Source organism: Vollenhovia emeryi, unplaced genomic scaffold (assembly GCF_000949405.1).
Source record: "Vollenhovia emeryi isolate VEMERY1.0 unplaced genomic scaffold, V.emery_V1.0 DF939145.1, whole genome shotgun sequence".
Lineage (NCBI taxonomy): Eukaryota > Metazoa > Arthropoda > Insecta > Hymenoptera > Formicidae > Vollenhovia > Vollenhovia emeryi.
The window spans coordinates 2,832,639-2,845,176 of record NW_011967221.1 but is presented as its reverse complement, the minus strand read 5'-3'; the positions used below and the strand labels follow the sequence as shown (position 1 = coordinate 2,845,176).

Genomic DNA, 12,538 nt, shown 5'->3' with positions numbered 1-12,538 from the left:
CTCCGCCCTGCTCTCGTCGAGCCTCCTCTCTCATATGTATTTCCTTCCGCGCTACTAAATCATCATCAAGTTGGCGGAGCGGCGATAGTGTTACTTAGCATGCTGCTTGCAGTCTCAAGTTGTACCGCGTGTCGAGTTATTGAATTTCCAATTATTCAGGCATTCGAGTGGTGAAAACTCGCGCGATATGTGCATCGAGCGACGGCAACGTTATCTCGCGCGCATAAATTTCCGGCGCAACACCCCGCATTAAACTTCCCACGTGTTGATGTCTTACCTAGTTAGCGTGGCGCCTGGTTTTAAAGAAAAAGCCTCCGAGAACTTTGCAATAACAACTAAACAGCTCGATAACCATGATGTACAATACCGGGGGAGAGTTAACGGTCGTTATTGGAACACGATATTAATTAACGTGCGGTGCTATTCATTAATGCCTGGACCTCAGTTTTTATAGGAGTCACATTTTCATAATCTTTATTCCCACGCATCTATTACATCGATGAGTCTCAGGCTGTAGTGCACACAGACTTCTTTAGAAGAATGGAAAAAATAATGATAAGAATGCAGGTCCAGGCATTACCGAAGAGCACTTTTCTAATAGTCATCCGAGCGATACTTGATAATCTATCGATTAACGATTTTCTCATGCGGTTTAATGAAACGCCACGTTTTTTGAGAATGTATATTCAGGCTCAAGATGCTCCATTGAATTTATCTATGTAAATTACGGTTCTCTTTTGTATATAGTTACTTGCTATATCATTTATCTGGCCACTTCGCCAATGTCACACATAGGTGTGGGGATAATGACACAAACGGAGTAGACAAAGGGAAAAAAAGATAAGAGGCGACTCGAAAAATAACCAAGTATCCGCGAGGAGCAGAGAAAGTAAACGACCCTTGGCGCTTGCGGCGGCGCTCTTTTGATTTTGATGGATCGCCCTTTTCTCATGACGTTCTCCCCAGCTTTCTTCCTTCCTTCGGCACTTCCTTCCTTCCTTTATCCCTCGCGAGCTCGCTAGTGTGAAGTAAATACTTTGTCTGACGATGATGGACGCGAAATCGTTAAAGCGCCTAGGTTCTTAAATCTTGAATTGACTACGAAATACGAAAAAGCTCTTTTGATTCACATCAAACATCGAGTCATGGATTTTCTATCTTCGGCCATTACTCAAATTTAATGTAACTTGCATGTAATATCAATTAGAAATTTGAGATACGCGAGAAGTAATTGTGGACTATCGATGCACGTCGCCGTTTTTCAAATATAAAAAACACATTTGGTCGACTCTTCTCGAAATTGAATTAAGGGCGTGTTCTCTTAGCTTCGTATTATCGATCGAAAATATTTAATAAAGCTGCCGAATAATCGTATTTCACGTAAATACAGATACAGCCATCGCGGCTATCATTAACCGGATCAACGTAAACCTATAACGAGGCAATGACATATTTCATCATCAGGTTGAGCGACATCAAAGAAGAATAGAATTGATTTAAATAGTATGATAATTGTGTGGAAAATGGCTTTAACGATTATTTAAATAAGTAAATTATCAGTAAAATGAGATGTAATGTAACGTGTACGATAAATGTGAAATATAGAATGTCATATAAATTTAATGCAGAAGCTCTCTCGACTATCGCAAACAGATAATTCAGATATTAATCCGTCTTCCACTGATACGTATTTAATAATCGTCTTTTATTTTTCACAAAAGTTTTAGAGAATTAGAAAGAAAAAGTATCTCGTTCTTCCATTTTCTCCCGGCTACTCTTCAAGTTATCAAGAGCTCAGTTTTTTTTTTGACAAGTGGGGCAACGAAATCGTTATTGTACCTCGACTATTCTCCAAGTACACATTCCCAATTGAAGTTATACTCCGTACGTACATATGTACATCCGTAGCACCAAAATGAGATTTGCAATATTGAATGTCGATATAGCGATAATAGCCTATAGACCTCATGTGCAATATTATATGGCCTCAAGTAAATACGCAGCCTATAAACTAGTCGGCATAGTCGGATCTAATTTGTTACATAACCGCTCAGCTCCACCCAACACTTAATCGAACTGACAACCGAGTCAGCTGTCGCGAATTAATTTGCCTTGCAAGTGTCAAGAACAGGACGACAGCTATCATCATTTTGGTTCTATTTATTGGAAGTATTCACCTAAGTTGGTTCTCCGCTCTTTCACTTAATGTCTTTCTTGTGCGAATAATTACGACGAATAATGAATCAATTAATTATATACATTATACTACAGAAATGTGAATCATACATTTCAAATTTCTACAGTAATGGCCTGAAATATTTTATTGACGTTAAATATAATATTCATCATTAAATATTTCGCGAAGGTATTGCCGCGGAAGGAATTTGAGGAGCACTTTCATAGAGGTATTGTCGCTTCGTCGCTATTATGTCGCACAGAATTCTAATAATCTCGTTGGTTGTTCCGCTTAACAAATGAACAGAGTCGTTCTCATTATCTTCAGCAGTGCAGTTTCGAGAAAATCACTTCCACGCAATTTCGTAACAATCCGAGCTGCGGTATTCAGGAGCGAGCTTCCAGAGTATTGCTTTAATGACATTCTTTGGCGTGGAGAACTGCTTGCGAGAATTGTTCAAGACAGACATAGATCGGACGAGAGCGATCTCGAAAAGTAATGAACGACTATGCGTCGACATTCGTCGAAAGACAGAGCCGGCAGAAAGAGACGGAGAGAACGGTACTTTAAAGGGTTGTTGAGGCATTACCGCCACCACAAATATTACGGTCCGACCAGCAGATCCGCCCTTGTGAAAGTGCAAGTCGAATTTGCGGCCGGGATTTGCTCGTCAGATCGCAGCTCTCGTGTCGGGTAGGCCGCGTGAATACCGCAAAGCAGACATTCTGTGCATTCCGAAACTGTAATATTGCAGTTGTTGTCTGAAGGATTTTGCCCTTCAGGATTAATTATATACCGGAACGGAGACGCATGTCCCTTATGAATATGGAGAAACTGTTACAAAAAAGTTTCAACTTTCAGTAAAGTCCCCTATTATGAGATAAACTTCTAATATGAGACTGCGGGTTTTCAACATTAAAATTCAATCACAAATCTTTTTTCGCGACGATTACACGATCTAACGATGAATTTTCCGCTAAACAGATTTCACTCCAAGGGTAATAAATTCACGATGGGACCAACAGATGATGTCTATTATCTTATATTGGGAACTTGTCTCGTAATAAAGGACTTTCCTCTATTAATTTTGATATTGAGATTTTCGTGGATTTTGAAACGTTCTCTGGCGACTTTGTTTATATTTTCAAACGGTTTAAACCGCTAAAGGAGACTTTTCGACAGTTTGCCACTAAAGGCTTCGGAAAGATAAATTTGATCTCATGTAAGAAAACGTGCATTGTTCCACGTATCACACAAATGTGTAAGATAGTTTTGTTTAATTTATTCCGAAATTGATATGTATAATAATTGTTTTTGCAATAAACGCGTTTGCTAGAGAAGCAACTGGTGCGCAAATTTTTGATATTAAAGCGATATGTATACGTGCTTGTATATGTGAATATACTAAAAATATCATTCCAAAGTAATTACGCTCTGAGTTGTTGCATTAATTAAAGTCACAGATTATACGTGGGATAATATCATGTTTACGTGTGTATCGTAAAAATCCTTTGCAAGATTTTAATTGCACTAAAATTGCATCGTGCTACGAGCACCGCAGTTTCACTGCTGAACGAGGATTAAATAACAACGACTAAAATATGAATGGCTGTCGTCGCTTTATAATATCATGATTTATCTCATGTCTGACATTTACAGGGCGATATTATTTTCGGATGTCGAGTCGCATAATTAAAATGCAGAGATTTTTCTATGAAAAAAGCCATATATATCGGCCTCTCGATTTTACATCGCATTTTTCACGTCACCAATGCAGTGCTCGGCCATTTTTCGCGAGTTCACGTTTATTTGGGGACATAGTTTTAATGCACGAGAGATACGGTACTTCCGACGCATATGACGCGTAACAGCTTTTAGCGGCGACAGATGAACGACTATAAGTCTTGCGAAAATGTATTTTCCAGAAAATAGTGATTAAACGCGAGCCAACACGGAAGCACGGTATTGCCATCTTTTCGAAGAAGAGAGTATCCAAAAATCGATTGGGTACTCGTGTAGCACTCGTGAATATATCGCGAATAAAGTCAATTGTGATATTGAAGGATAAAAATGTTTCATTGGTTCGTGTATCCGTTAAAAAATTTTTTAAATTGATACCGTGGAGATTTTCATTTCGTAAAAGGAATCTCGGATTGACGAAAGCTGGCAGTTTAATAAAAATTCAAGTATATTCAAATACAATTTTAAGTGTGCCACCTCTTTTGCTATTACGTACAAAAGTCAACCAATGAGAAGTGCAAATATATTAGTTTAATATATTAATTATATAATTTTTTATTTTAATATGATTTTTACCGTGGCTATTTATTAATACTTTCCCAGTATTTCGTGTAAAATGGAAAAAATGTGTAGTTGACATTTCTCGAGACTATAACGATATTCATAAAAATTCTTCGAGTTTTTGTCCTCAAGATCCAAAAGTTTTAAGTGATTCTCGTCAAAAACCGCTGTAGGACAGATTATCAAAGTTACGACGCATCTTACCACTCACCCGATTTTTATGCTACGCGATGCTTATAAGATCACGTGGAGATTGATAAAAAGTTGGACAGAAACTATAGCACAAACTTTGCTTTGGACAAAAATAGTTTAATTAAAATTTTCTTGTACGTTTTTTTGCGCTCTTCCTACTGTAAAATGAAATGCATGGAGGTAATCGATAAATACGGGAAATGAGGGATCAGCGATGTCGCAGTACACCAGGAATCACTGATGCCTTCCCATATGAATTTGCGTACATGTAGAACACATATACATTTTCCATGTATGTATATGCAAGATATATAAATATGTGGATACGTGCGCAAATTCATGTGGGAAGGCATCAGTGATTCCTAGCGTACGAGAAATTTTTCTCAATCTGTTTTCTTTTTGTTTCACGCTTCAATAGGTTCGACCATATTTCACGCGCGTAATATGTATGTTTTAGAAAGTTTCGCAAGTCGTATAGTAAAAATGTCATCAACTTTGCGCGCGGTAGCTTGAAGGCCAGCTAAAGCTCTAACTTGCGCGTGATGCAGCTGCGTAGTTTCTTTGTAAGTAGATTACTGTAGCGCAAGTATACAGAGTGTACGCACAATCCTCTAATGCAAACTTTGCGAAATGTGATGTATATTCCAATAAAATTAAATTCTCGGGTTGCCCTCAGACTGTATCTTATGCGATTACACTTCTTTTCTTGCGACTCCTTAGTTTTTTTCCTGGCTATACTTCGGGTTCACGTTAAAATTCAGCAAACTTTAAATGGTTTTATTTAAAATCTTCAAATATCTAACGAGCTTGATCGGGAAATCGGACCTCTCGGCGAAGAGTAGAAATTCCATTCTCCTCTCTCGTAAAAGAGGAGGAAAAAACGGAATCGCGGTTTACGAAGACGCGCGTTCTGGCTGTATCGAACATTAATAAGCTAACCGACTCACCTTCGCATACAAGCCGCAGGGTGAAGTTCGTTTGCCAGGCCAGGCCAGGTCACGGCGATCCGCCCTGATTTCCCCCCTCGCACTTGGACACTTTGTAAGTCACACGCGCACATGCACGCCGAGACGAATCGTACCTCGACGTGCCATCACTCTGTTTTCTCTGCGTCGACGATTATCCCATTTGGTCGGCACGATCACGTCAGGGCTACCGCGCGTTGCATCGTACGGCCCTCCCCCGCTGGGAACGGATGATTTCTAACGAGTCGAAGACGGGAATTTGCCTCGGCGACACTCGAGGACGGGAACACTCGTCGGACGGGGCTGTCGGGACGCGGTTTACGCTTTTGGATTACGACGCCGCCCCGAATGTGTGCATTTCCGTCAGCGTGGATTAAGGGACGTCGCTGTGTTGTCGCACGAGATTGTCATTGTACGCGCCAGTCGTCGTGACGCCCATCGTGACAGGTACTTACTCCGGATACATCTGTTGTTCGAGAGAGTCCGCGTGATAAGCGCACCCGAGTATCTTCCCCGGTGGCGGCCGCGCCGGCGCTCTTTATTCACGGAAATCGGAATATCGAGCCGATCGGTCGAGTCGATCGTTCCGATCTCCGCGCGCCTCGCCTCGCGAACGAACGAGATTAATGCCGAACATGGACGTGGCACATTCGCTGTTATTTATCGCGGAGGAGTACGGACGATCGAATGAATGAGTGGCGCGTATGGCGAGGAGTAACGGAGGGAATGAGGCCTTATCAATTTGCAATGCTTCTCGCAAATGACTGGCGCGAGTGCCGTCAAACGAGCACTGTGTACACGCTGTTAATTGCTATCGGGTGCTAATTGAAATTTCCTCCCCGGATACGATCACTTTCGCGATGACGTAAATGACTGTCGCGCGCAGTTTTTGTCCGACGACGAGTTTCACGGTTGCCCGAAACAATCTCGACCAGTTCTACAGACGGAAGCGAGAAATTCTTTTATATCACACACGGCAGACGGCTTCGTAACTAATTCCCTTACAATAATGTGATAAAGTCAATGTGTTTTTATTACGGCTTTGCGTCCCGTATAAGATATATCCATTTATCTTGCCGACTAAACTTTCGAAGAAGCTCCCGTAAAAGAATTAAGCTCTCTGTAGCGACGACACGCGTTTGCTCTCGCCTTGACATACAATATTAGTCGTACCAGAGAACCGCTTTTGCTTCTCCCTTCTTTCTATACTTCGGGGGTGTAATCATCGGAAACGGCGACGACAAAGTTCAGTGCAAAAACGACCATTCTTTAAGAGAGGGGAGAGAAAGATAGCGAGCGAGAGAGCGAGGGAGAAATGGGGAGAGAGGGCGAGAGGATCTAAAAATAAAAGAAACCGGGTAGGAAAGGACCAAAACCATTAATTTGCATAGGTTGCCTTACATCTGCCGCGCCGCGAATGGGAGAATTTTCGGCGCGGCGAGCGAGAGCCCCGTGTGCTCTGTTAATTGCCACTGGTCGCTAATTGAAGTTCGTGCGATGTTCGAGGCCGGGGCGGTGCGCCGCGGCAACGCCGGACTTTTCGGCTGCGAATTCTCGCGTCTGCGGAAGCTGGGCCGCGTCGGAAACAGTCGGGGGGGCGTTATCATACGGCCGCGGCAGCCCGGGCCAGGGCTACTTCGTTACGCGATTGTCTGCGGCAAACTGCGCGCATTTACATCGGCGCGAATTACACGCGGTGCATACGGACGCGTCCGGCAGAGCTGCGGGAGATTCGTCAGGGGGACGGGGGTGTCCACCTCCCTTCCCTGCCCTCAATCGTGCAAATCGCGCGGTCCGCGCTCGAGAGCTTTGAGAAGTTATTCTCATCAACGTCCGCGCGCTACGCGTTCGAGTATATTGCAGTACAGCAAGTCCGAATTAGAGCGGTGATGAGATGCATGCGCATTTAATTCTTCGATTTGTCGGGCACGTGCTGTTGCTAATTAAAAGCATACATATAAGTGCGTTCACATAAAAGCATCATTTGTTTGTGTTTTTTGTTTTACGTAGATGGATATTGCATATCGATTTTGCATATCGAAATGACGTTTGTTTAAAAATATGTAACAGAGATTTTAAAGAGTCTTTTTTTAGAAGAATTAATAAATTTTTCGATGTTAAAATAAATAATTAATTGTTTAAAGCATCAAATGATAAATGAATTCCGCCCATTATTAATATCGATTCCGGAATTGAATCAAGTACAATGTAGTTTTTAGATTAAAGAGTTTGGATTAAGGTGAATACTTGTGAATATTTGCGATTGCCGCTGTAACCGCCGCAACGATAACGCTGAGGCTTAAGGGAGGCTCTACCGGTCGGATATTCGCGATCGCAGCGAATATCGCATTTGCATTGCGGCGGATTATACCAAATTCATATGTATATATTGGTAGAGGGAAGGAAATTCATCAACGCCTCTCTTTGCACGGCGCATGGTTGAATGGCATGGTTGTACAAACTGAGCTATGGTATGCGATTGCTCAGCGCAAGTATATCGAGTCTATTCATGGATCTATAGAATCGTAGAGCCGGGGCCCGCCATGAATTCTACCTACTTTAATTTAAGGGTCTTTGTCGATCCGAGTGTTTGCGATCGAAAACGAAACTGGTTTATATTAATTGGCACGCGGTTAAACGGAAATGCGTGCCATGCCGCGATTTATCGCCACGCAGCGTTTGAAAGGGAAAGTGAACGTTTGATAAAATCACAAAATTTTATGAAAGGAGAAACTGTTTGATTTCCAACGTCAAGTTCGCGTGTGAACTTCTTCGACGTGCCAATTTCAGATTTTCAAATATTTCCACAGAAATTTCCCATTCTGCACAACTTGTTATATTACCTACATTTAATGTTGTACCCCGGTCTTTGTGTTTTAATTTACGGGCGTCAAGAAAGCATAGAGCGAAAAATTGGATAATATCGCGAGAGGTCTAACATTGTGTATGTATAAGATATTTCCATACGTATCGTAACGATTGCTTCGCGCATTCGTATATAACGCGGCTGATGCACAATAAAATCTATAGGTGCTCAGCTATCCTCGGTATTAATGCACAGCAAAATAATGCACTTCCGGCGATCGACGATCCGATCGAAACTATAAAGCTCGAGAGGGGCCGTCTGCATACTTCGCCGCTCTTTTACGACTTCATTAAGGCGCCGTTACGAGCTAGATACTGCCGAGCGAACAAAGTGTGTACTTATATAGCGCCCTTACGATAAACCGCGTCGATTTATGGACATCGCGCGCGGTTTAACGGCCGTTACTAATAATTTTTCCCTTCGAGATGCGCCACCGTCGTTACACAAAGCCGATACGGCGGATTGGTTTGGAGGCAAGTGAGATTTTAATTTGTTAGACGCGGCTGTATCGAACGCAAACGCGGTGTCAGATTGTCGCGCGACTTTAGGGTGCGCGCGCGTTACGAGAAGCATCGCCGAAAATACGTATTCCATCAATGTGCATCATCGAATCAGTGTACGGTTAACGTTTGATATTTCTCGTGAAAATCAGGACGCATATACCTACTAGTTTCATTGATTTCATTAAGAACATATATTCATTGAATATTTATTTTCGTTTGTAAAACGGGAATACGTTAATATAAATGTGGCGGCGTATTTCAACCGGTTCGCTGACACCGTGTTTACCGTATCACCGAGCGTATTATTTCGCGAGCTGAAAGGACGGATCGTAGATTGAGATTTGCAGGCCAATAATTGTTCATTTACCGCATTGCTCCGCCGCAATATTTGTCAGGCATTGATAAAAAGTAACGTTATGCAGCCCGTATTAAATTTGGTCTGCATCAATAGCCTGTTTAAGAGGATTAACGTTACTGTAATAACGGCGCCCTTAATCACCGTATAACGTAGGTTCAAGTTCAACTACGTCGATGCGGTGCGCGATGCTTTCCCGGAGGAAGGTAAACGTCAGTGCGTTTACAGTGTAAACAATGTGCATAAATGTTTATGATATAGGTACGCGAGTTTGATAACGACGGAGGACTTCGGTAATGAGGGTGAAACGTATCAAAATATTGATACTCGCGCAATGACTCAAGTAGGGAGATCAGAAACCATTCCGCTCCATTTTCAAGCATCCACTTTCAGGATATTCGATCTCGCTATTCCTGATGGATTGATTCGCGCGATATAATTACGTAAATGCGAGGAAAGTTTAAGCGCGAAAATTCTGCAAATCGCTCCGCGGTAATCGAGATCCATTGAAAATGCAGATAGTTATTAAAAAAAAAGAGAGAAAAGAATATACGGGAAGCCACGATCGTTGATCGAGCTCGCTGTTGACGTTTGACGAATGTTAAATAAAATCTTTCATTCGGAGTAACACGAGCATCGCGAGTGTTTCACGCACGAAGGTATAAAAAAAAAATATTTACTTGGCGTGTGGCGAAAAAGCAAAAATATCGGCGTGATATCGGTTGGAATGCGCCAAAGTTTAATGCTGGCAGAAGCGATATTTCTAGTTGAACCAGATATGCATTTCGACGCTTCGTTTAAAATTTAGCTCGCCGGGATCCCGTGTATCGTCGTACAAGTTCGCTCTTTTTGCGCCCCCTCCCCTCCGCCCGCATTTTTTCCACCTTTTTTTTCTATTTTTATAACGATGCACGAAGATCGTCAGCCGTGCGTTGCGCTGTACTATGCAAACAATGCGTATACATATTTATATGCCACCGCCGGGTATCGCGCCGATAAAATCGCCGTTATGATGAGAATGGGGGGGGGAGGGGAAGAGGAGGGGGCCCGGCGCAATATTTGAATGGCATTTAACCGGCGGCAGACCCCGGTCGGATTTTATGAAACGTCGGGGCCGATTAAAAGTTCTCCGCGCCGCTCTAATTTCGGAACTTCCTCCAGACGCGGACGCAGGATCTGTCGCGAGAGTTTATCGCGGGGTCTACGCGCGCGTTCACGCGCGCGAGTCGTCGTAATTGGACGTCGAACGATACGGCGTGTCTTTATCGCGCGGCAGCTGGCCCGGGCTTTAATTTTTCACGTTATCGGCGCGATTAACGGCGCGTAACATGTGCACGTACGCATGTATACGTAGACAATCCGGTCGCGTATCTCTGATTGCATCGAAACGCGTAATGCCCTCGAAATTCGGATGCGTTAAAGTCAGCTCGCAATCGAGATGAAATTATAGGCTGTAACGCGACGCGTATCGCGCGCGTACGCGTGTGCGTACGCGCGCGAGTCGCACGGATCGTAAACAGTCGCCGTTCATTCATGAACCTTTAAATCCTCCGCGCCGCGCGCGAATTGATTGAGGCTACTTTGGCCGCGCGAGACGGTCTTACGGCGTCGTCTCTCCCAACTGCGCTTGCCAACAATCTGCCGTAACACGTCGCGGCTGTTCCGATCGGAAACTTTCGGCTGTCAGAAACATTATGCACGTGCTGTCAAGTGCACGTCTCGTGAAGCACGTGCGCGAAACTCGGACGCGGGATTAAATCGTCGCGGATACGTACGTTGGTCCAGTTGACACGAATCGCCGGCGGACGCGCTCCGTTACGCCTCTTTGCAACCCGCTTACTTTACGAATGCGTGACACGGTGCGCCCCCGATATTAACCCGGGTCCGGCTTATCCCCTCACGTAACTCTTTACTCGGAGAAATCCAGTCACATCTTGTATTTTATCTCCCCTCGCGGTAAACTCCGCCTCTCCACGCGCATCTCCGCGTGCAATATCTAATTCCATTAAAAACTTACGGCGGAAGAATTTTAAGCTCTCGCACGTGTAAACTTTAACGATGCCGAAACGAGATGCGCTTCGTTTACAAAGTAAAAAACTCACAATCGTATCACGGTTTCCGGGTGGGGGTGGGGGGGGGGGATTTCAACAGAGGGAGTGCGCCAAGATTTAACCGCGCGGGGATCCTCTCTCGCGAGAGGCAAAGGAGCACGTTCTATCGGGTAAGTCCGGCCGAATTCCTCCGTTACTCGTTCACCAGCTATGGTTTCGCGGGGAGACAGTCGCCGCTGTTCAGCTCGCGCCGGGCGAGAGAGATCCGTGCGTCGCACGTCGCATCCCTCTCTCTCTCCCGCGCACGCAGCGTGCAGACGATTCTCATTCAGGAACTCACACAGAGGGTCTATCCCGTTGAAACGGCGCGCAGCATCCCGCCGCAGTCGGGAGCGAGTGCGGCGGTGACGCGTAATGCGGACGAAATTGCGCGTCGCGATAATGCGCACGTATGTATGTATATGCACGCACGCATGCACGCACGCACGCACGCACGATGGTCGGGTCGTGACACTGCCGCGTGCGACGTACGCTTATTTCCGTCGACGGAAACGTGACACCCGCCGCACCGTTAGGGAGCCGCGGACCCGTCGCTCCCATTCAAGAGTCGCCGGCGGACTGCGAGCTCGCACCGTGTCGAGATATGGGAGTGGTGGAAGCGTGGGAGACGCGGGGCCGAGGAGGACGTGGTACCGCGTTCGCCGAGTGGGAGAGAACGACCGTGAGCACGGGGGATGAAGCGGGCGAGAGCGAGATGCACGGAGAGCAAGAGAGAGGGAGAGAGCGAAAGAGAAAGAGAGAGAGAGAGAGGGGGGAGGGAAGAGGGAGAGAAAGTGCGACGATGCGAGAAAGCAGAGACAGGGATGCAGTTACGCGGAGGACGTGGACCGAACGAGGAGCGGGCGAGAGCGGCCGCGCGCTCGAGGAGCGAGAGGAAGAAAGGGCGCGAGAAGCGACGAGGGAAGGAAGAACGCAGGCGACGAAGAAACGCGAATGCCCTAAGCACCCGGGCGACGAGGAGAAAAAAGGAGGACGGAGCGCGCGAGTGCGCGGGGAGGGCGGGCCGAGGGGGGATAACCGCGGGTGCGACAAAGTTGGCGAACGCCGTTATCCTACCTTTCTCTCTCCC

General features: G+C 45.0%; 1 protein-coding gene across 3 annotated transcripts in view; it reads right to left on the bottom strand.

Moving 5' to 3' along the window:
- LOC105566385 (chaoptin-like) overlaps window positions 1–12,025 on the bottom strand; it is a 91,767-nt gene extending 79,742 nt beyond the window's left edge. For 2 of the 3 annotated variants that reach the window (XR_001009275.1, XM_012020334.1), the window contains exons 1-2: window positions 11,750–12,025; window positions 5,617–6,100 (exon numbers count right to left, since the gene is read on the bottom strand). The gene's annotated coding sequence lies outside the window, so the exon portion shown is untranslated. The remainder of the gene's footprint in view (window positions 1–5,616; window positions 6,101–11,749) is intronic. The other variant, XM_012020335.1, reaches the window with a different exon arrangement.
- Between the last annotated feature and the right edge of the window lie 513 nt (window positions 12,026–12,538).